Source organism: Symphalangus syndactylus, chromosome 2 (assembly GCF_028878055.3).
Source record: "Symphalangus syndactylus isolate Jambi chromosome 2, NHGRI_mSymSyn1-v2.1_pri, whole genome shotgun sequence".
In the NCBI taxonomy this organism is placed as follows: Eukaryota; Metazoa; Chordata; class Mammalia; order Primates; family Hylobatidae; genus Symphalangus; species Symphalangus syndactylus.
Genome location: NC_072424.2, coordinates 47,110,808 through 47,134,499, shown reverse-complemented (window position 1 = coordinate 47,134,499; position 23,692 = coordinate 47,110,808). Strand labels below are relative to the sequence as shown.

Genomic DNA, 23,692 nt, shown 5'->3' with positions numbered 1-23,692 from the left:
ACACATATGTTTATTGTGGCACTATTCACAATAGCAAAGACTTGGAACCAACCCAAATGTCCAACAATGATAGACTGGATTAAGAAAATGTGGCACATATACACCATGGAATACTATGCAGCCACAAAAAAGGATGAGTTCATGTCCTTTGTAGGGACATGGATGAAGCTGGAAACCATCATTCTCGGCAAACTATCACAAGGACAAAAAACCAAACACCACATGTTCTCACTCATAGGTGGGAACTGAACAATGAGAACACATGGACACAGGAAGGGGAACATCACACACTGGGGCCTGTTGTGCGGTGGGGGGAGGGGGCAGGGATAGCATTAGGAGATATACCTAATGTAAATGACGAGTTAATGGGTGCAGCACACCAACATGGCACATGTATACATATGTAACAAACCTGCACGTTGTGCACATGTACCCTAGAACTTAAAGTATAATAAAAAACATATATATAAATAAAAAAAGATGTTAAGGACATGAGCAAATCCTTAACCAATGTAAGTATGCTTTATGCTCCTCTAGTAATGTATAAGGTGTATTTAACCTCACGATTCTTAAAGTTTTATTTTTAAGTGATAAATGATAATTGTATATATTAATGGGGTATAATATTACATTTTGATACATGTATACATTGTGAATTGATCATATCAGGGTAATTAGCATATCCATCATCTCAAATATTTGTCATTTCTTTGTAGTGAGAACATTTAAAATCCTCTCTTTTTTAGCTGTTTTGAAATATATATAATAATAGCCAATCGGAGAGTTGTGATGTGATGTCTCATTGTGGTTTTGATTTGCATTTCTATGATGATTAAATTTGTTGAGTATTTAAAAAATAAAAATGAATAAAAAAAACAAAGCTGCTTTTCCTCTTTTCAAGATCTCTTGGAGCCATGTCAACTTGCAACAGCTTGGCCTGCAGTTGTATCATTACTGGCCCTAGACAGTTTGCCAGATGGCTTTGCAGCCCTGGCTCCTCACTGTGGGGCGGCCAGCGCTGCATCACGTGATTAGGATGGCCTCTGCCTTTTCTTTCTCCGTGATCCACCTTCTGCCTCTGCTCAGTATGCCTGAAGCCTCCAGCCAAGCCCCTGCACAGCACTGAGGGAAAACCATGTGGACAGAGGAGTGACAGTGGGGTGAAGCCACGGTTTTCCTGTTGTCTCTGAAAGGGCAGTCCAAAGAGAAAAGAATGTGAGAGTGATGGGTCTCTATGAAGCACCTCACACTATGACTATTGGTTGGCATCAACTGTTCGAGCCTCTTCCATGTCTTTTCCCTGCACCCCCATCCCTACTACTTTTACCTATTTCTTCCAAAGTACTTGTCCAGGCAGTTAATCCCCAAAGCACTAGAATTCCTACTACCCTCCCTCCAACAGAGATCTTTGTCCCAATTCACTACCCTCTGCCAATAAGATCTCAGGATCCTTCTTGGTAGTCTCAACCCCCAAAATTCTTCCCAATAACTCTACGATCAGGTTCTCTACAGTCCAGCTCTGAATCTCATGCAACTTAGCCTGTTTTCTCTGCTCCCTTGGCCTGGGGACAAAGAAAACACAAAGATGAAATAACCCTAGCCTTACCCTTTCAAAGCTCTCCACCTAGTAGGAAGATAGGATTTATATGCACTGGTTCACATACAGTTCATGGCTGTATGCCCTGTAGGAGAGACTAAAAGAGCCACAGAGCCCAAGAAGGGAGGAATCATTTCTGAGTGAATGCTCAGAGAGGATCAGGAGGGCAGAGGGATGAAGAGCAAGGACTCTTGGGCTAGGCCAAGCAGATTTAAAATGTTCACTTCCTGTGACTTTTTTTTTTTTTTTTTGAGACGGAGTCTCGCTCTGTCACCCAGGCTGGAGTGCAGTGGCGCAATCTCGGCTCACTGCAAGCTCCGCCTCCTGGGTTCATGCCATTCTCCTGCCTCAGCCTCTCCGAGTAGCTGGGACTACAGGCGCCCGCCACCACGCCTGGCTAATTTTTTTTTTGTATTTTTAGTAGAGACAGGGTTTCACAGTGGTCTCGATCTCCTGACCTGGTGATCCGCCCGCCTCGGCCTCCCAAAGTGCTGGGATTACAAGCGTGAGCCACAGCGCCCGGCCTGTGACTTTGTACTTGTTAACATCTCTGGACTCGTTTCACCTATAAAGCAAGGATAACAATACCCACCTGAACCTCACAGGGCCTGAAGATCTAGGATTGTGCATTTGGTGCTTGCCTCCTTGTGGTTGCTCAGTAGGCATTATTTCCACGGTGGAGGCAACAGTGTAAACTCTCTGAGGCCAAGGGCTACAGGAGGATCTAGGACATGAGCTGTGGAGTTAGAAGATGTGGATTCAAATCTTAGCAAAGTATGTGTCCTTTCTGAACTTCAGTTTCTTCACCTATACAATGGGAATGATAATAGGACCCAACTCAGAGGGCCATTAGCAGGGCTAAATGGAACAAGCTTGTAAGACATTAGCATAGGCCCTGACATTTAGTAAGCACTTAATAAACATTGGCAACTGTCACTGCATGGGAGCTCTCACAGCCTGGGCTGACTGGCAGGTGTCACTCACTGGCCAAATCCCAAATGTTCTATGTGGGGGTCACAAGATAAGGGTCTCATAGGGACCACAGACAGGATAGCCACAACCATCTGCTCCCTTTCATCGGGAGAACATTTTGCCCAATGTTGCAAAGGCTTTGTGGAAATTTCTGTTTGCTGAACTGATTTCAACGCCCATCTCCATCCCATGAATTCCAGCCTGTTTGTCTAAAACTTTCTTCCCAAAAGACTGTTTACAAGTTCAAGTAATCAATGGTATCATCAATAGTACACCCACTCCTCAACTCAATCATGCTAAAGACAAGTTAGACTATGACCTTGCCTTAGAGCTGCTATGGTAACACAATAACAAATCATCTCTGTCCAGTTTACACAGCATCTTTGCTGTAGACTGTCACACTGGTTCCTCACAACAACCTCGTGTGACTGATGGGCAAGAGTAAATGGACCTTCAGTGACCACTCTAGGTCTTCTAAATTGGTGTTGCTTAGGGTCAGTGATCTGGAAGGGGAATTGTCTTGATGCGTGGTATGCATGACAAGCACGCTGCTGTGGGTTGATTTGGGGTTGTTTTAGGGAACTGATAGCTGCCCTGGAGACCACCAGATCTTTGATGTCATCTAACTCAACTCTCTCACTTTACAAATGTTAGAAAATGAGGCCCAAAGAAGGGAAGCAACTTGCCCAAGGTCATGAGATGGTCAGTGCAGAGCTGAGAACAGGACTCTGGTCTCTAATTTTCACTTCTGAGATTTTCTCACTAAATCTATATCACCCAGAACATTTTTGTTTGGTAAATTTTTAATAAAGTTTAAGTAATCTGCACCCATATCAAGAAACAGAACATCACCCTAGAAGCACCACTATACCTCCTTGCAGATGCTAGACCCCGAAGATAACGACCGTCCTTATTTCTCACGTCTCAAATTGAGGTATTTTTCTGTGTTTAGATCTTTATAAAAATGGAATCATGTAGTATTAATATTTGTACCTTTTTTTCTCAATACCGTGTCTGTGAGATTCTTCCAGTGATCTTGCATATAATTGTAGCTCATAGCTTTTTCATTGTTACATAGCATTTCACTGTCTGAATATAGTACAACATATTTATCCATTCACAGTAAATGGACATTCAGGTAATTTCCAGTCTGGTGTTATTACAAAAGTGCTGCTCTGCACATTCTTGTAGGTGTCTTTTGGAATTTCTGAGTCATAGGGTGTGCAGATGCTTAGCTTTACGACGTAATACCACACTATTTTCAAAAGTTAAACTAATCCATCATCTGTGTGTCAAAGTCCTGCCCCAGCACTATTTTAAGCTGAGGAAAACTGAGGCCCAGTGAGGGCAGGTGACTTGCCCTGGGTCAACACCCAGGAAGGGGCAAAGTTGGACAAGTATCCAGGTATCCTGGGCCGGATTTGTGTTCTTTCTCCTGCCCGGTTACTCCAGCCCCATGTATCAGCTTGAGCCTTAAAGCTCAGCTCCAGGTGTGCCCTGCAGACCCTCCTCTCACTCCGCCATATTGTTTGTATGTGTGGCAGTCTCCCTGGTTGCCTGTTTCCCTGGAAAACCAAGGCCCCTTGATGGGGATGAACCCAGCTGTGACAGAGCATAGCGAGGCTGCAGCTCCTGCTCGGAGGAGGCAGGGAAAGTGCTCTGGGGCCTGAGGAGTAGGGTTGGGAGGATGTGAAGCAGATGGAATTAAGCACCTTCCACTCCACAATTTCCTTTCCTTAGGTGTCTTGTCTTCACAAAATGGTCCCACTTACTTGGTGAGACTTTGCGAAGGTAGGCTATTCGAAGAAGAGTGGCATTTGTGGATCTTTCCTCAGTCTAGGCATGTGGTGCTATAGAAGATGCAGGCTAGGTTTCTCATACCTGGGTCAGTGGGGTACATGAGGCAAGTGAGAGTGGAGAAAGAATACAGAGGAGGAAACTGCAGCTTTCTGTTCATTGTGAAGGCCTGGGGAAGAATGAAGGGGTGATTTCCTAAAAAAAACAAGCCAGAACAGCCTAATAATGCTAATAAGAGCTACCATTTATTGGGCATCTTTTACAAGTGACGTTATTCTAAAGAGACATTCAAATCACAACTTACAGATGAAGAAATCAAGGCCCAGAAAGCCCCAATTCATCAGCGATCATGCCAGGGGTGTAAATAAATATTTTGTTGACCACCCAGTAGGTGGCCAAATTAAATAAAATTGAAAGATTTCTTTACTGCCAGAATTCTTAGAGTCTTTATGATAATAATGTGCATTAATTTCTAAGGGGAAAGTATCATTTATAAAACTTTTCCAAACTTTTTACCCTTTGTCCCCAAGGTGCATGTATTAGTCTGTTTTCACACTGCTGATAAAGACATACCCAAGACTGGGCAATTTACAAAAGAAAGAGATTTAATGGACTTATAGTTTCAAGTGGCTGGGGAGGGCTCACAATCATGGTGGAAGTCAAGGAGTAGCAAGTCACGTCTTACATGGATAGTGGCAGGCAAAGACAGAGCTTGTGCAGGGAAACTCCCATTTTTAAAACCACCAGATCTTGTGAGACTCATTCACCATCACAAGAACAGCGCAAGAAAGACCCGCGCCCATAAGGCAATCACCTCCCACTGGGTTCCTCCCACAACACATGGGAATTGTGGAGTTACAATTCAAGATGAGATTTGGGTGGGGACACAGCCAAACCATATCAATACATTTATTAAAGTCTTAGTAAATAACACAGGTGGGAAATATTGGTTTCATCTTGCCTACGTATTTGCATTAAAAACATCATTTTCTAAGCCAAAATCAATCATGATTAAGAAGAAAAAGACAGGGACTCTTTCTTGAAAAGAAAAACATAACCCTCCCCACACCCCACAGAGATTCAGAATGAGCCTGGCATTACCCTGACTGCAGGTGATTTAGGTGATTTGAATGTCTCATCCCCCAGTGTCCGACACATAGAAGTTGGTTACCCACCTATCAGCAGGTGAAGCTTGAGAGAGTGGGCCAGATTGTATTTTCCAAAGATGGCTACAAAAATATCATCCATCCCACATTCTCTTCTACAATGTGACCTTGCCAGGACCCCATCAGGAGGCAGTGTCAATTTCCCTTCCCTTTGAATCTCAGTGGCCCTGGAACTGCTTTGACTAATAGAGTATGGCAGGAAATGACCAGTGTGACATCTGGGGCTGAGTCATAAAAAGTGAAGCAGCTTCTACCTTGCTACTGGAACAGTTCCAACCATGTAAGAAGTCCAGCTACCCTGAGGCTGCCATGCTATGAGGAAGCCCAAGCCACACAGAGAGGTCACACATAGGTACTCCCGTCAGCAGTCCTGGTCTTCAAGTCATAGCAGCCTAGAAGCCTCAGGATGATTCCAGCCCCACCTGTCGAGTCACCTAAGCCTTTGAGTCTTCCCAGCTGAGGTCCCGGATATCATGCAGCAGAGGCATGCCACACCCTTTGTGCTCTGTCTAAATCCCTGACCCATAGAATCTATGACCATAATAAAAAAAAAGGTTGTTGTTTTAAGCCACTAAGTTTTGGGGTGGTTTGTTATGCAGCAACATTAGCTGGAACAGGGTATGTGTGTAATATGGGCATGGGTGAGTGTATTTAAGTGAAGGGTTTAGGTTGATACTAGTGTTCTTTTTTACATCAATGGGTGATTCTTTTTCACACGTTTTGATTAGTATACAACCTTTTGATCAGGAACTCATTAATTCAAGAATATATATTAAGATCCAGCTATTTTCCCCCAAAGAGACAAAGCCCCATGTGGCACCACCTCCATGGAGCTTATATTCTATGTGGACACTTAATCAAATGCTAGTATCACACAACTGAAAATAATCAACAGGAAGGAGCAGCCGGGGGAGGAAAAAGGCATAGAAACCCCTGGCAACGAGGAGACAAATGAAATTCTGGGTGCTTGAAGCCATGGAGACAGTAACTCAAATGGTTTGAAGCCGGAAATGATTTCCTAACCAGCTGTAAATTTGAAAATCCCATATGTGGTACAACATTAAGCTGCTATTTTGGAAATTCTTTCATCTTTTTCGGAGGCATCTCAGGAGCCCTTCCTTCCTCTTGGAAGGCAGCCAGTTCTCTGCAGAAATCACTTCATCAGCAGGAGCTGAGGCATTTCGCATGCAACTATAGAATTCTGCAAACGTGGCTTAAAAAATATTTTCTCCTGGGTAGAAAAAGAAACATCTCAGAGCAGTGTTTCTGTAAGCACCAGCTGGGCAGCTTTGAATGCACTTTTTTTTCTTTTTCCCCTTTGAAATGGCAGGATCCTGGCACCTGCATTTGAATGTAATGCAGCATTTATTTATTTATAAGATGGAGTTTCACTCTGTCACCCAGGCTGGAGTGCAGTGGTGCGGCTCACCGCAACCTCCACCTCGCAAGTTCAAGCCATTCTCCTGCGTCAGCCTTCCAAATAGCTGAGATTACAGGTGCCCACAACCACACCCAGCTAATTTTTGTATTTTTAATAGAGATGGGGTTTCACTGTATTGGCCAGGCTGGTCTCGAACTCCCGACCTCAGGTGATCCACCCTCCTTGGCCTCCCAAAGTGCTGGGATTACAGGGGTGAGCCACCACGCCCAGCCTAATGCAGCATTATTGATTTCATTAAAAGAGTGACGAGTCCATTTCTGAGTTACTGGGATTTTCTCATTACCATCAGTGTCCATGGCACCAGTGGGCAGTCACAGCATTCTTTTAGATGTTCAATTCCATTTATAATTACTTATTGAGTATTTGTGCCAGATGCTGTATCAGGAGTTGGAGAGTCATAAACAAGACAGTAACAGTCTTGTTGAACAGTCCCTCCCTCACAGAGCTCACACACTAGCAGAGGAAGCAGACATTAGACAAAAACTGGAAGTGTTGTAAGTGCTGCACCGGGAGAGGAAAGTACAGGGAACACGGAGAGTGGACGTTCTCCTGAAGCAGACACTTGAAGGGGTAGTGGGAGGTGGCCGGAGGAAAGAAGGGCTGGTGGGAGACAGCACAACCACCAGCCCCTGGTCTGGTCTGGCCACTAGAGAGAACCCGGGACACTGGAGCAAAAGGAAAATCAGTATGGATGGCAAGAGCAAGAGAGAGCCCTGATGAGATGAAGATGCGGAGCAGGCAGGGCTGGACTCAGGCAGAGGCTTCCTTGAGAGCACATTGAGGGTTTGGGCTCTCATCTAAAGGACACTTGGGTACCACTGATTTTATTTTATTTTATTTATTTATTTATTTTTTGCGACAGAGTCACATTCTGTCACCCAGGCTGGAGTGCAGTGGCATGATCTCGGCTCACTACAACCTCCACTTCCCAGGTTCAAACAATTCTTCTGCCTGAGCCTCCTGAGTACCTGAGATTACAGGCGCCTGCCATCATGTCCAGCTAACTTTTGTATTTTTAGTAGAGATGGGGTTTCACCATGTTGGCCAGGCTGGTCTCAAACTCCTAACCTCAAGTGATCCTCCCTCCTCAACCTCCCAAAGTGCTGGGATTACAGGCGTGAGCCACTGCACCCAGCCCCACTGATGCATTTTTAGCAGGGAAGTGGTGTGATGACATGATCGTCTTGGAAAGAACGCTCTGGCTGGAGAGTATGGGCTGAAGAAAGCCAAGCATGGCATCCGGGAGGCAGGTATAAGGCCACTGCAATGGGCCAGGTGAACAATTGTGCTGGCCTGGAACAGGACGGTAGCAGAGCAATAGAGGATATAGAAATGGGAGTTTGGGGAAGTGAGGAACTCTGACTTAAACAAAACACTCTGATGAGTCCTTTCACAGCAGTAAGAAGTCGTAGAGCTTGGTGCTGAGGCAAAGTAGTCAGACTTAAGGAACTAGGTTCCTTGTCTAATGATGTAAGACGTTGAAGTTTCCATGGGCAATCCCGGAGGAAGGCAACAAGGAGCACAGGAATGGGGAGACATTGCTGCAAGGGGAAGATGGGGGACCCGACAAGATGGCAAGAGGCCAGGATTCCTAGGCATAGCAAAGAGCAGTGAAAAGTCTCAAGTGACAGAGTGTTAGAGGGACATTTAAGAAGCAGGATGTGGCTGGGTGATGGTGGCTCATACCTTAATTCCAGCACTTTGGGAGGCCAAATGGGAGAACTGCTTGAGGCCAGGTGTTTGACACTAGCCTGGGCAACCTAGCAAGACCCCAACTCACAACATAGTGAGACTCCAACTCTACAAAATTTCTTTAAAAATTAGCTGGGCATGGTGACGTGAACCGTAGTCCCAGCTACCCTGGAGGCTGAGGCAGGAGGATCGCTTGAGGCCAGGAGATCAAGGCTGCAATGAGTTATGATCGTGCCACTGCACTCCAGCCTGGGTGACAGAGCAAGACCCTGTCCCAAATAATAATAATAAAGAACCACAATGTGTTTGTGTGCTGCATGTTGCTACAGTTCAATGAGTTCTCTGCCCATACCACCCCTGCTTCCAATTTCCCCTAAATGCCCTGAGAGCCCCGTACAAGTAGTGGTTTGAGAAATGAAGGGATATAGGACAGGAAGGAAGGAAGGAAGGAAGGAAGGAAGGAAGGAAGGAAGGAAGGAAGGGAGGGAGGGAGGGAGGGAGGGAGGGAGGGAGGGAGGGAATAAAAACTTTGATTCCTTCGTACCAACCAAATTATTTTTCAGTTAAAAAGCTAATAGTCAAGTGATTTTGAACATGTAAAAACAGGAAATATTGTTCTCATGAGCCCTCTTGAGGAACATAGTGGAGGACTAACTTATGTGAATCACACAGTGAGCACAAAAATTGTATAAAAGGACTGGCAGTGAATGTAGTAGATTTCACTTAACCACAGGTCTATGAAGAAAACCCACGTGGGGATTAAGCTGACAGCAAAGAAGGCAAACACTATATGTTCCAACAATGTAGAAAAGATATAACTAACCAAAGGAGAGAAAAGGGAAAGCAATGTGGTAGGTAATAGAGAAATACACGGATGCCCTTTTCTTTACAATACAATGAGTTAAAGGATGTCATTAAAAGCTGACAAGCCAAGTAAGAGAGAGAGGTAAAGCACATTTCACAACACAAAGATTAAAAACTAAGAATAATAATATTATTGACTAAAATTAGGTGGTAAAAGAGGATGAGAAGTTTATAAAGGAAAAGGAATACATTGAAATACACTGATGTTATTATTGCTCATATTTGGAAATGAATAGGGACTATAATGGAGGATTAAGAATTAAGAATAGAAAACTGTAAGTGGAAGATTAAGACATTAAACTAAGTTATAAAAGTAAACTGGGACAGGCACAGTGGCTCACGCCTGTAATTCCAGCATTTCGGGAGACCAAGGAGGGCAGATCAGGAGTTTGAGGCCAGCCTGGCCAACACGGCAAAACCCCATCTCTACTAAAAACATACAAAAATTAACTGGGCCCAGTGGTGCATGCCTGTAATCCCAGATATTCGGGAGGCTGAGGCAGGAGAATCACTTGAACCAAGGAGGCAGAGGTTGCAGTGAGTTGAGATCACACCACTGCACTCCAGCCTGGGCGACAGAATGAGACTCCATCTAAAAAAAAGGAAAAAAAAAATCATAAATGTGGAAAACACACATAAACATTTCATTAATGAAAGAAGAAAATCACCATGATGTAACTTCTAATTAAATGATCTAGAGAACAATCTTCAGCAACTGAATGTTTTTTATGAACTTTAAACAAAGAGATCAGGTTGGCAATATCTGAACCCACTAATCAAGCACCAAAAATAAAACAACCAGATATTATGTGCCTGCTGATATAACTCAGCACTACCTTTGAAGTATTTTCACACAAAAAATTAATCAAGAATATGAATCTAATGGATCAATTTGCAGAAGATGGAGAAGATAGAGGATAAATTACACAATGCCGTGGGAAAGCAATCAGCCCATTCCAGAAGGGAGGAATTTTATAGGACAAATGATTCATGGAAAAAGATCAGAGAAAAGGAGATAATCATCGATTGAAAGCGAATTGGGGAAAAATATAAAATAGATACAATGTGTGGACTTGGTTTTGATTCTGATTTGAAAATTAACTATAAAAAGTAATTGAGCTTTCAAGCTATGATGATGTCTCCATGAGAACAAGGCTCTTGAAAAAGATCGCCTTCATCCCTCTCAGGTAGAGAAGAAGGAACCGAAGAAGCAACCAGGGTTAAGCCCCAATTCCTACTGCATAGATGTGAAATGCCCAGGATGCAACACAGTCACCTTGGTCTTCAGCCACGCACACACTGTGGTTTTGGGTGTTGAGTGCTCTGCTGCTCTTAGCCAGTTTGCAGAAGGAAAAGCAAGGCTCACAGAAGGCTGCTCCTCTGACAGAGCAGCACTGACGGCACCCTGAATCAACAAGAGTGGGAAACCATCCCAATAAACATGTTTTGGATACAAAAAATTGAGACAGACAGGGAAATTTGAATAAGGACTTGATATTAGTGGTATTTAGGAATTATTAATTATATATGTAATAATGGCATTCTTTATTGGTGGGTTTTGCTTTTTTTCTTTTCTATTACAGGCATATATTGAAATGTTTGCCATATACAGGCATATATTGCATATATTATGAGTGAAAGAAGATGCTGTCTGGGATCTGACTTTAAATGTCCAGGAAAAACCTACCCACCCATTCTCTCACACACACATACAAAGGCCCTACACCCAGATGGCTTCCCAGGAGTATTCTACCAACCCTTGAATTTAATGTAATGGGTAATCACAATGCTATTGAATGTGTTCCAGAATACTTGGAATGCATTCACTCAATCCTCATGCCAACCCTCTGAGGCAGGGATCATCCTCACTTTACATATAAGGCCACTGGGTAACAGGCTCAGTGAAGAATCTAGCCTACGGTCACACAGTTGGAGGTGGTGGAGACTAATTGTAAACCAGGAAATGCAATCTCAGAGCAAGTGCCCCTCACTTAGCGCTGCTCTGTACCATCCTTGTGAACCACACCCCTGGCGTTGTGCAGAACACACAGAACAACCTTGAAGAATGTACATGTGGGTCTACCTTAAAAACTATGTAATTCAGTCTTTCACAAATAAATTAATGGATTAATATATAATAAATGAATGAATTTTCTTCATTTAGCCTTACGAGTTTCACCCTCAGCAAACGGACTCCCTAAATCTTGCCTTGTTCTCAAAAAGGCTGAATGCAGAGGTAGCCATGCCAAGACCACACTGACTGAGTTCCAGCAACCTCATTGCTAACTCTGCTTTACTGGTTGGGAACAAATCAGTTGTCAAAATTGCTTGATAGGAAATGAAGTGACATTGGCCTAGTTCCTTTTGGCTACTCTGGCTTTCTCCAGCCGAGAGGGACAGCGGTCGGCCTCCCTGTCAGAAACTCTGGCCTGAGATAAAGAAAAAAGCCACCAACACAGCAAGATGTAAAAGAAGCCAGAGGCCCACCTGCCCCAAATCATTCATCTCCCTGGACTGCTTCTGTGTGTGAAACTCCTGCCATTGGCTTCTCTTCCCTGGATTAAAGACCAGTTAAAATATGGATCTGTAAACTCAAGGTAAGAGCACAAAGGGAACTCTTGATAACACTTTTCACATGAACACAAGATTCCTTTATCAGTGAGCTAAAAGAAAGTAGGACCAAGAGGAATTTGGGTCCAGATGGGAATGTTGAGGGCAGAAAGGAATCATAAAAAGGCTCAAATGTGGAGCTATTTGTTGAGAAAAATCTGTCTTTGTCTGGTGCCATTTTGAAGGAAGGGATGGCTTGGGAAGATGGAGCCAGGTGGCATGTGGGCATTGGGTGACCAGCAGAGGAGGATCTGGGAGACCAGGAGCTGTAAGAGAAAAGACTGAGAGAGGCTGTGATTCTTTGGGGAGTTCCTCTCCGTTTCATATGTTACCTGGTGAGGCTGTCAGTCACAGGGTTAGACCACATGTTCCAGGCTAACCAATTAGACTCTTTCCTGAGATTGATACATGGATGGTAAGAGACAGAGGTCTGCCGTCAACACCTTTTTAAAATAAATTTAAATTTAAAATAATTCAACCATGAAGGCCGGGCACAGTGGCTCATGCCTGTAATCCCAGCACTTTGGGAGGCTCAGGCAGGCAGATCACTTGAGGTCAGGAGTTTGAGACCAGCCTGGCCAACATGGTGAAACCCTGCCTCTACTAAAAAAAAAAAAATACAAAAATTAGTTGGGCATGGTGGCGGTGCCTGTAATCCCAGCTATTCGGGAGGCTGAGGCAGGATAATCACTTAAACTGAGGAGGCAGAGGTTGCAGTGAGTTGAGATCATGCCACTGCACTCCAGTCTGGGTGACAGAGTGAGACTCCATCTCAAAAAATAAATTTATTTATTTATTTTTATTTTTTTATATTTATTTATATTTTTATATTTATTTATTTATATTATTTATATTTAAATATATTTATTTATATTCAACCATGAAAAAGTAGCAATAATCATATAATGATTTTAGTATGCCCTTCACCTAGATTAACACTTGGCTATATTTGCTTTATCAATCACTTTCTCTCTCTCACCTTCTCTGTTCATATTACTTTATTACATTATGTAATACAGGATTTTTGTTGTCATGACTGAGCTATTTGAGAGCACATTGTAGACATTATGATCCTTTATCCTTAAATACTTTGCATTTACCTCTTAGGAAAAAGAATATTCTTTTACGTAATCACAATACAATGACAAAATTCAGGAAATTTGACATTGAAACAATCTTCTTATCTAATACACAGTGCATTTTAAAGTTCTACTAATTGTCTTAATAATGTCTGTTATAATGAATTTTTCCCATCTATCTCATCTAGGATCCAGGATGGCATATTGCATTTAGTTTTCATATCTCTTTAGTCTTATTTAATTTGAAGAGCACTTTAGCCTTTCTATGTCTTTTACGACATTGACTTTTTTAAAAAAAGATAGGCCAGTTGTTTTGTAAAATGTTTCTTGGTGTAGGTTTGTTGGTTCTTCCTCATGGTTAGGTTCCATTTACACACTTTTGGCAGGAGTACCAGCAGCTTTCTTGACAGTCATGGAGGGAGAGCCAGTCAAAGGAGTGAAGCCATATAGAGAAAAGACGAACAGAGAGGCAGAGGAAGAAAACCAACCCGGATGATCCCCTTGATCCAGTGAAACTCGACTTGCTAGTTACATAAGCCAATAAATTCCTCTTTTTCGTTTCAATTAATCTGAGTTGGTTTTGTGGCTACTCTGCCTCACTCACACTTTAGCCAACATGTGGGACCAGACAGTGTCCTTCCAAAAGCCCCAAATTAGTAGGACCAACTCAGGTCTGACCAGAAGGACATATCCAAGGCAGCCCACACGAAATTGGCCATCTTCCCTAGTAATGAGTCAGAAGCCACACAGCAGTAACTGCTTTCACTTGATTCTCACCTTAGAACCGTGCCTCCACAGAAAGCCCATAACCTGCTGTGGCTTATCCAAGCCCCAGTGACACAAAGAGAAATCTGATTTATCAACATTTCCAGGAATACAGACTTTTTCTTCTCTCTGCCTTTGTCCCTTCACTAGGGCCTCCCCCTTCTCTCTTTTGTGCATTAACTATGGTCACCAGATATCCTATCTCCATTTACCATTTACCTCAAGCTTGTCCAGTCCACAGCCTGCGGGCTGCATGCAGCCCGGGATGGCTTTGAATGTAAACTTTCTGAAAACATTAAGAGATATTTTTGACAATACATTTTTTTTTAGCTCATCAGCTATCGTTAGTGTATTTCATGTGTGTCCCAAGACAATTCTTTTTCCAATGTGGCTCAGGGAAACCGAAAGACTGGACACCCCTGAACCTGCTGCCTCTTTACTATCTCATTATAATTAGTACAGTTGTGTAGAAGCTTTAGCCTCTGGAAGATGAGAGATTGAGTGGGTGCAGCTGGCTCTCCTCTGGGGGCATTTGGCCAGTCCATTCTCTTGGCTCCCCTACCTGGATCCTTTTCTTGCCCGGGTGTTGTATGTGACCACCAGATCTGACCATTTCATGTATGTTTCCACTTTTGTCAGTTATAATTTGCTATGTTTGCTCTTTCCATATCTACACATGGAGAGCACATTAGGTTGCTAGAACTGACAAAATAAAATGCCACAAACTGGGTGTCTTAAACAACAGAAGCTGATTTTCTTACAGTTCTGGAGGTGAGAAGTCTAAGACGAAGGTGCTGGCAGGTTTGGTTTTTAATGAGTCTCTTGCCTTGGCTTGTAGATGGCCTCCTTCTTGCTGTGCCCTCACAGGATCTTTGCTCTGAGCATGCACATGTGTGGCTCCCAATTTTCTTTCCTTATATGGACGCTAGTCAGATTGGAGTAGAGCTCTACCCCGACAGCCTCATTTTAACTCCTGATCTCCAAATACAGTCACATTCAGAGATATTGGAAGTTAGGGCTTCAACATACCAATTTCAGGGGCAGGGGCCACAAGGCAGCCCATAACAGAGAGGAACACATTATGTCAGGAGTGCATCTGACCTGCATTCAACTTAACCCCACTCAAAATTACTCAAGCAATAAATACATTTAATTATCTCACATAACAACAACAACAAAAAGTGTGACAATATTTTATCCCTGGAATGGTGCATTGACTTAAAGATATTACCAAAGACTCCATTTCTTTTCACCTTTCCATATGCTGCCTTTGATATATTGGGGTTTTGTCCTTGTACTTGTCATAAGATGACTGCCAGGATTCCAGATACTATCACAACCCTTTCCCCTTGGAATTTATTGGCTATGGTTGAGTCATGTGGCCACTCATAGCTGCAAGGGAGGCTGAGTAAGCAAGTGCCAGACATAAAATTGATTGTATGCAGGCTGGGCGCTGGGATTACACCTGTAATCCCAGGACTTTGGGAGGTCAAGGTGGGTGAATCACTTGAGGTCAGGAGTTCAAGACCAGCCTAGCCAACATGGCGAAACCCATCTCTACAAAAAAAACACAAAAATTGGACAAGCATGGTGGCACATGCCTGTAATCCCAGCTACTTAGGAGGCTGAGGCACAAGAATCGGTTGAACCTGGGAGGCGGAGGTGGCAGTGAGCCAAGATCATGCCACTGAACTCCAGGCTGGGCAACAGAGCAAGACTCTGTATCAAAAAAAAAAAAAAAAAAAAAGCATTGACTGTATGCAGAAAAGAGTTAACATAATAGGCCTGAGACAGCTATTCTTAGGAAGGCCTGATTACAAGGTTGGCCCTTGGTTGGCATCTGGGAACTTGGATTTTGGGAGGGGTCCCACCATTGTCAAAACTGATAACCATGGTTCACTGTGCTGAAACTGTGCATGCAAACAATATGGTACATGCTGACCTGCTTGTTTTTTCTGGAGGTCTGGAATGTTGGTATATACTAGGCAAAGGGTGCCTGTGTGACCAGTCCCCATTAGAAACCCTGGGCAATGAGTCTCTAATGAGCTTCACTGAGAGACAACATTTCACATGTACTGTCACAACTCCCTGGAGAAATGAAGCATGGCCTGCATGACTCCAATAGGAGAGAACTCTTAGAAGCTTGTGTCTGATTTCCTGTAGACCTTGCTCCATGCACATTTCCCCTTTGCTGATTTTGCTTTGAGTGTATCATTTTATTGTAATAAATCTTAGCCATGAGTGTGACTATACGCTGAGTCCTGTGAGTCTTCCTAGCAAATCACTGGCCTGGGGGTGATCTTGGGGACCCTAACAAAGATAGTCACCATGGTCTTAGACCAAGCATGATTCATCTTCTGGGGACTGGTCATCTTGGGGTTCTGTCAGTGGAGAGGAAGAGTGGTATGGCTGTGGGAAGTGACACACTGTCTGCCACACAAACTGGTATTTCACTGAAAGATGTACTTACCAGAACAATGAGGACACCTAAAGACATCTGTAGGGGTTTTGTCACTTGCAACCAGATTCTCTGACTCATTGTGATAAAGATGCTTATTACAATTTGAACAGAAATCTAAATGGTAAAACATTTTACTGATAATCTCATTCAAATCTACCCTCCTTGACCTCTTATCTTGTGGGAATAAGAGACTGTAATGCCATGGAGAGAAAGTATGGGGAGGACAATTCCAAATGCCCGTGGCAGGATGGCCAGCATGATGCCCCCGGCCGGCAAGCTTGCCCCCGAAGAAGGGTGAATGCTCCTGTGTTTGTAAATACTGGAGGCTCAGTGGATTGTCTTGAGAGGAGGGAGTCCTGATCAATTTAGTGACTGGTTCTTTTTGTTTGTTTCATTTTGAGACAAAGTCTCACTCTGTTGTCACCCAGGCTGGAGCACAGTGGTGCAATCTCAGTGCACTCCAACCTCCGCCTACCAGGTTCAAGTGATTCTCCCATCCTCCCACCACAGTCTCTTGAGTAGCTGGGACTACAGACACACACCACCACGCCCAGTTAATTTTTGTATTTTTAGTAGAGACGGGGTTTCACCATGTTGCCCAGGCTGGTCTCAAACTCCTGACCTTAGTGATCCATCCACCTTTGCCTCCCAAAGTGCTGGGATTACAGGCATGAGCCATAGTGCCCAGCCTCAAGTGATTTATTCTTACATTAGAAAATGAGCAGGAGAGCTGAGCCCCAAATCCATTTCCATGCTGATGTTTTCCCATCCTGAATAATCTGCCTGCATGTGGAAAGGGAAAATGCAAACGGCTCCATGCAACTGAACACCCAAGGGTTTGCCATAGTATTGGCAAAACACAGCGTGGCCAAACGTGGAAAATAGCCCCAGAGAATGCCATTTTGCTCAAGAAGACCTTGGAGGAATATCTGGCCTATTCAAGCACTTTCCCTACCCTGAATCTCTTTGGCTATAATTTGCCCATTTTTAATCAATCAATCATCACATTTCTGGGTTCTGGGGCTGAGGCAGAGATTGAAGAAAGTGAAAGGCATGGTTCATGCCCTTATAGAGCCTACATATAGCTAGACCAAAAACAATGAGAAGCAAAACTGTGGGTGCTCTGAACTGTACATGCAGTGGGAATTAAGGAATGATGTAGTCAGGCTGAAGTGACCAGGGACGTTTCCTAGGGACAGGACTTGAAGATGAGTTGGCTTTAGACTAATGCTGGGGAGTGGGAACTGACCTGGGCAGCAAAGCAAGGCACAGAGGCAGAGATGAACTCTGAATGTTCAGGGCTCACCAGGGAGACTGGCTGGGGGCTTCCATGGGGAAAGAGAGCGAAGCCTGGTCGGAGAATAAGACAAGATCAGGGAGAGAAGATCTTGAGAACAGATGAAGGGCAGAGCAAGGAGTTTGAATTTGATGAGGACTGCCATCTACTGGCAGCTGGCGCAGGCTCTTGGGCAGTAGTGTGGCCTTGGTCCCGCTGAGGTGGGCAGGGGGAGCTAGAGACAAGGAGAATCTCTAGGGACCCCCAACCCTGAAACAGAAGCCTGAGTTTCAAAGTGGCTGGAGGCAGGAGAGGAGAGTCAGCGAGAACAAAGATGGACAGATTGGGGAAACATAAACGAAGGTAGGAACAGCGGAGCTCGAAGAGAAATGCAGAGAGTGGACACGGAGGCCAAGAGGCTTGGCTCCAGGGCCTTCTTCCTAGGAGACCAGAATTTCCCCTTGTGCAGACTGAGGACACATACAGATGCTCCTTGTTCCCATTAAGCCTCACACTGACACCCCAAGATGGTTAGGAAGTGGCTTGGCAAGGTCCCTCCCAGGCCTTTTGGAAATCTCCATGAAGGAGTGTGTTTCTCCTCCCCATTCTTCCTTCTCCTTCCCCACCCCCTGACCCACCCCTTTCTCTTTCCCTCTCTCCTTCTACCCCTCCTCCTCCTATTGGAACTTTCTGGCATCTGCAGGAAAAGCAGCCACAGTTTCTTACTGCCCGCCCCTGCACCCCTGCACCCCCGCCCCAATGCTTGGAGGACAAACCCACCCCATTGCTGGGTTCAGGAAGATTCTAAAACACTTCGGCCTGCTGCTCCCACCAGCCTGGCTCCAGCTGCATCCCCAGAAACCTGTCCAAAAAGAAGGGTTCAGAGCACATAGGGAGCTCCTCTTGCTCTTCAACCCCCCAAACTGCTGCTAACCAGCTTGTGGAGAGAGGGGATGAAGCAGCATTTAGGGCAGGAAGAACACGAGCCTGCTAGCATAATTGACTTCTATTGCAAAGCGAGCGGGTATGCTCAGGCCTGCGGCCAGGTACAGGGCGCACAACCCTCTGTCAGCTGTGTCTCCTCAAGGGGGCAGGGCTGTCTTCTTACGTGTGTGCATGTGTGCATGTGTGTGTGTGTGTGTGTGTGTGTGCGCACACATCCACACATGCAGGAGCGCACCTGATATTAGGGAAAAGTCATTCAAACCCCCCAGTTGGTCTCAATGGACTCTTGCAGCTATAGATGGGAATTTGAAAGCCCAGATCAGCACAGAAACCAGCCTTAAGCAGTTGGCTGAGCCACGGTCAAGTAAATTAATAAATCCTGGTGCCTGGAAAATCTAGATCTCAGGAATAATGGGGTGGGGGGAGGAACCTGGTTCTGCCTGTAGAATGTAACTGACCAGCACAGGCTGAGATTTCTTTGTTTGTTTGTTTTTGAGATGGAGTCTCAAACTATCACCTGGGCTGGAGTGCAATGGCACGATCTCGGCTCACTGCAACCTCTGCCTCCAGGGTTCAAGCGATTCTCCTGCCTCAGCCTCCCAAGTAGCTAGGACTACAGGAGCGTGCCACCATGCCTGGCTAAGTTTTTGTATTTTTAGTAGAAAGAGCGTTTCACTATATTGGCCAGACTGACCTCAAACTCCTGACTTCATGATCTACCTGCCTCAGCCTCCCAAAGTGCTGGGATTACAGGCATGAGCCACTGCGCCTGGCCCAGGCTGAGATTTCTAAGCCCCATCCTTTGAGCAGCTGGCCTCCCAGAAGAACCATTTCCTACCGCACACAGCGCTCTGCATACTGGAGGCACTCCACAAACACCGTGCAAGGGGCTGTGGATTTTCCTGGAGAAGGCTCTAAACCACCAGTGGTCTTGGCTGCAAGAAGCAGCCTCTCCCACTTGTAATTTATCCAAGGCCATTTGGTTAAGCCAGGAGCCCCAGAACAGCCCACACCTGCAAGGCAAGTGGTGTTTATGTCAAAACTTTCAAGTAGGTGTACACCCTTGAGGTTTCTTTCCAAAGCACAAAGGTTGGAGGATGTGACCAGTATCTGGAATTTGCACCAAAAGTTCTGCTCTCCTTTGAGACTCCCTCCCCCATACGTACACATATACAACACACATAAACACAAAGTCACGTATGGACGTATGTGCACACATCAACATAGTCATGTGTACACATAATTACATACTTTCTTTTTTATTCAAATTTTTTATTAATTGTAAAGGTGGCAGACTCTGTAATAGGCCAGATATTACAGAGATGATTTTTTTTTTTAAAGTAATCTTCTCAATCCCTTAACACAGCAGTCCCAACCTTTTTGGCATCAGAGACCAGGTGTGTGGAAGACAATTTTTCCATGGATGGGGGGGTTGGTGGAGGATAGTTTCAGGATAAAACTGTTCCCCCTCAGATCATCAAGCATTAGGTTCTTATGTGGAGCATGCAACCCAGATCCCTCACATGCGCAGTTCACAATAGGGTTCACGCTCCTATGAGAATCTAATGCTGCTGCTGATCTGACAGGAGGCGGAGCTCAGGCAGTAATGCTCACTGGCCCGCTGCTCACCTCCTGCTGTGTGGTCCAGTTCCTAACAGGCCAGGACCAGTACTGGTCCATGGTCCAGGGGTTGGGGACCTTGTCTTAACATAATCAGTGTTAGCAGTTTGCAGCGTATCCTTCTGTATCTTTCTCTGTACTGATGCAAACATATATAAACATTCATCAAAAAATGTTACATCTAAAAATAGGGTTATTACTAAACTTGTTTTTCAGCAATTTGCATCTTTAACACTATATCTGGGGCATTCTTCAACTCGGTACATACAGGTCTAACTCTTCCTAATAGCTGAAGCACATAAGCACATCTACTTATGCTAACACAGACACATTGTATACATGTGCACACACCCCGCCTCATCCCACACCACATCATCCTCACGGCTATTGATACTGGCACTGCCCCCGCTCCTAGCCCTAACCTGCAAAACATGAGGTTACTGCTGTGTGGTTACCCCTCACACCCTCCCTTCCAGACCACACTGGCTTGACTCCCATAGAAGGGTTAAGATGGTGCACTTGGCCCAGGCTGTGCTTCTGAGTGGGCTGCTCTTGTCATATCCCCACCCCCCACTCAGACCCTCAGGGGTAAAAACTATCACCTGGGAACACGGACCAAGCTTGGGGCCAGGCAGACATGCTTGGAGGCTGTTGTGGTAAGGAAGGGAAGGCAGGAAATTGGTCAGCCCAATAAGAAGCAAGGGGTGTCCTAGAACAGCAGCAGACCACCAAGCTGAAGCATCAGCAATCTGTGTGCCAGCCCCACTCTGACATTAACTCACCGTGTGACCTCAGGCAAGCCTTTCCCTCTCTGAACCTCCTTTCCTCTTCCATAAGATGAGCGTGTTGGCAGTGAGGTTCCTAAGGCCCTTCCAGCACAAACACAGGGTTTGGTCAGTGAGTCCTGCTTCTCCCTCAGTGCTGGGAGCTCCCTCTCACACCAATGCTCCCGTGGGACCCTGCCCCCTGCACCCTCAGGGTGAGGGGAACTGGAGGGGAGCTGGTGAGGCAGAGCTGAAGCTGAGCCTGACCAGAGAGGCAGGCAGGAGGCTGCCCTGAGGCCAGATCCAGATGAGGATTTCATAGGCCTGGCAAAGTCTCCCCTCCTTCTAAGGCAGAAAGTGCTTTTGCTGTCCTTTGGAAACATGCTGCTCAGTAACTACACCTGGGAACACCAAGCACTTTTTCTTCTTAATTAAAAAAAAAAAAAAGTAATATTTCAGCAGGCCCTGGGCACTTCCTGTCTTGCTAAGTGAGTACTTGTCTGATCTTTCCGGTTGAACTGGGTCCCTTAGTGCAGCATCTACTGTTTACTTACTGCTGTATCCCCAGGATCTAGGTAATACCTGAGATATACTAAACGTCCAGTAAATATTTCAGTGCCTCTCTCACTGATTCTGATTACAAATGTGATACCCTCATGTTGTTTTAAAAAATCCCCAAAATTGATATAAATGATTAAACTTAATAAGTGGAAAGGTTTCCAAAATGCTATTCTACAGGCCTCCCCATAAGTAATCATCATTAAGAGTTTGGTGACATGCTCCTGTCCCAGTCTTGTACTGTTGACGTTTTGAACCAGATAATTTTCTGTTGTAGGATGATTGGCAGTATATCTGGCCTCTGCCCACCAAATGCCAGTAGCGCTCCCCCAGTTGTGACAGCCAAAAATACTTTTAGACATTGATAAATGTCCCCCAGCGGACAAAATTATATCCTGTCACTCCCTCCTACTCCCCTATGTCCCACTCCTGTTGAGGAGCACTCTATATACATCCACAGAGTGAAAGTGAAGTTGAAAACAAGAAAACAAGGGCAAGAAAGAGGAGATAGTGATACGTAGATGTAGGTATCAACAACTGTTTATAATTGGTTAAATGTAAATTAATATTCCTGTTCTCTGATTTCCAGTCTTGTGTGAGCCTTGTTCAATTAGTCAATCTTTATTTCATTCCCCAAATATTTATTAAATACCTATGATGTGCTAGGAACTATGCTCATAGATACATTTTCAATAAACTTGTTATAACTAAATATCTACTTCAGCCCCCGAAAATGAAGTAGATATTTAGTAGGGAGTGACAACAAATCCCCAGGTTCTAACTGGTTAAACCTCAATCTCTTACGAGTCCATCACTCTTAACCCTGACCAGCTCCCACACACCTCCAGCTGCCATATTGGTCTGCCATGGTAGGCCAGGGAGAGAGAAAAAGGAAGAAAAGAGAATAGAAAAGAAAAATGTGTTGCCTACTGCCCCTGCCTTTATTGGGATGGACAGCTGGAGTAAACATCATCCAGAAAGACTGGGACTCTGGGTCCTCTCAAACCCAGCACACCCACACCACGAATACCAGCCCCCAGCAAGAAACCTCTAAGCACTTCTTGAGTATTCATCGCCTAAACATATTTAATTTCCAGTCTTGCCCAACTGATCTCAGCCTTAACTGTTTAACCGGGCTGGTCTCTGAGCAGACTCTGTAGCTGCCCTGAAATCAGGTTACTGGCACAGCCTGTAGATATTGACTGATTCAAAGATTACAGTTGAGCAAACAGGAACATGTTAATTTTTAATTTCACTTTGTTGATAAATCGGGCTTCCTCTTTGTCCTATAACCGATAATTACCTGGTCAGAAGAAACATGCGATACTTGACCTGCAATGAAAGTCCACTTGTCTGGCCTTCCTGGCCCCAGCTGGGTTTTTCAAAGGAGCTCCCATACTGGTTTGGCCTCAGTCAGCTGTTAAAGAATTGAGGGACTTCTGAGTTGCGCAACCCTGGGTCAATGTGAGACTCAAGCTGAACAGCATGGGACTCTTAAGAATTAAAGTGGAGACCTAAGTAAGATCTTTGAGGTTTGGGCTTTGGGGTAGGAATGGGGTTTTTTTTCTAACAAAAGAGAGACTGTGACAGAGAAAGTGTTTCTTTCATGGCTTCCAGTTTACAATAAGTCACCCTCATACTGGAGCCAAGGTTGTTCTCAAAGGTGACTTTACCACAGTACAACATGAGGACAGAAAACAGCAGCCGTGTATCCGCCTCATCACACAAGAGCCCTACTGTTTGCTAAGCCTCTTAGTTCACACAACCGTGGTGCCATGCTGGGAAATAATTACCAGTACTCGCATTGTATGGAGAAGGAAAAAGGATAATTGACCTGCCCAGATTTGCAGTTTATATCTCTAAAGGGTCCAATTACTTAATATAGAGACCCGTCACATTGTTTTTCTCTTCCTTTTTTTTTTTTTCCTGTTGCTTTTAGGGGCCAAAGTGGTTTCAGTTTGAAACCATGATGAATTTAACATAAATCAAGAAAAGCAACAGAAGCAATTTTTCCCATCTGGAATGGAGTATAGCCTTCTATTTTATGCTATTTGTCTACCCTGTCACTAACTGCAGAGAAAACGT

The 23,692-nt window shown here is 44.5% G+C and overlaps 1 long non-coding RNA gene across 1 annotated transcript in view; it reads right to left on the bottom strand.

The window, feature by feature from the left end:
- LOC129469309 (uncharacterized) overlaps window positions 1-23,692 on the bottom strand; it is a 91,713-nt gene that overhangs the window by 10,890 nt on the left and 57,131 nt on the right. Inside the window, exon 2 of the long non-coding RNA XR_008653001.2 lies at window positions 4,342-4,535. This is a non-coding gene — a long non-coding RNA (uncharacterized lncRNA). The remainder of the gene's footprint in view (window positions 1-4,341; window positions 4,536-23,692) is intronic.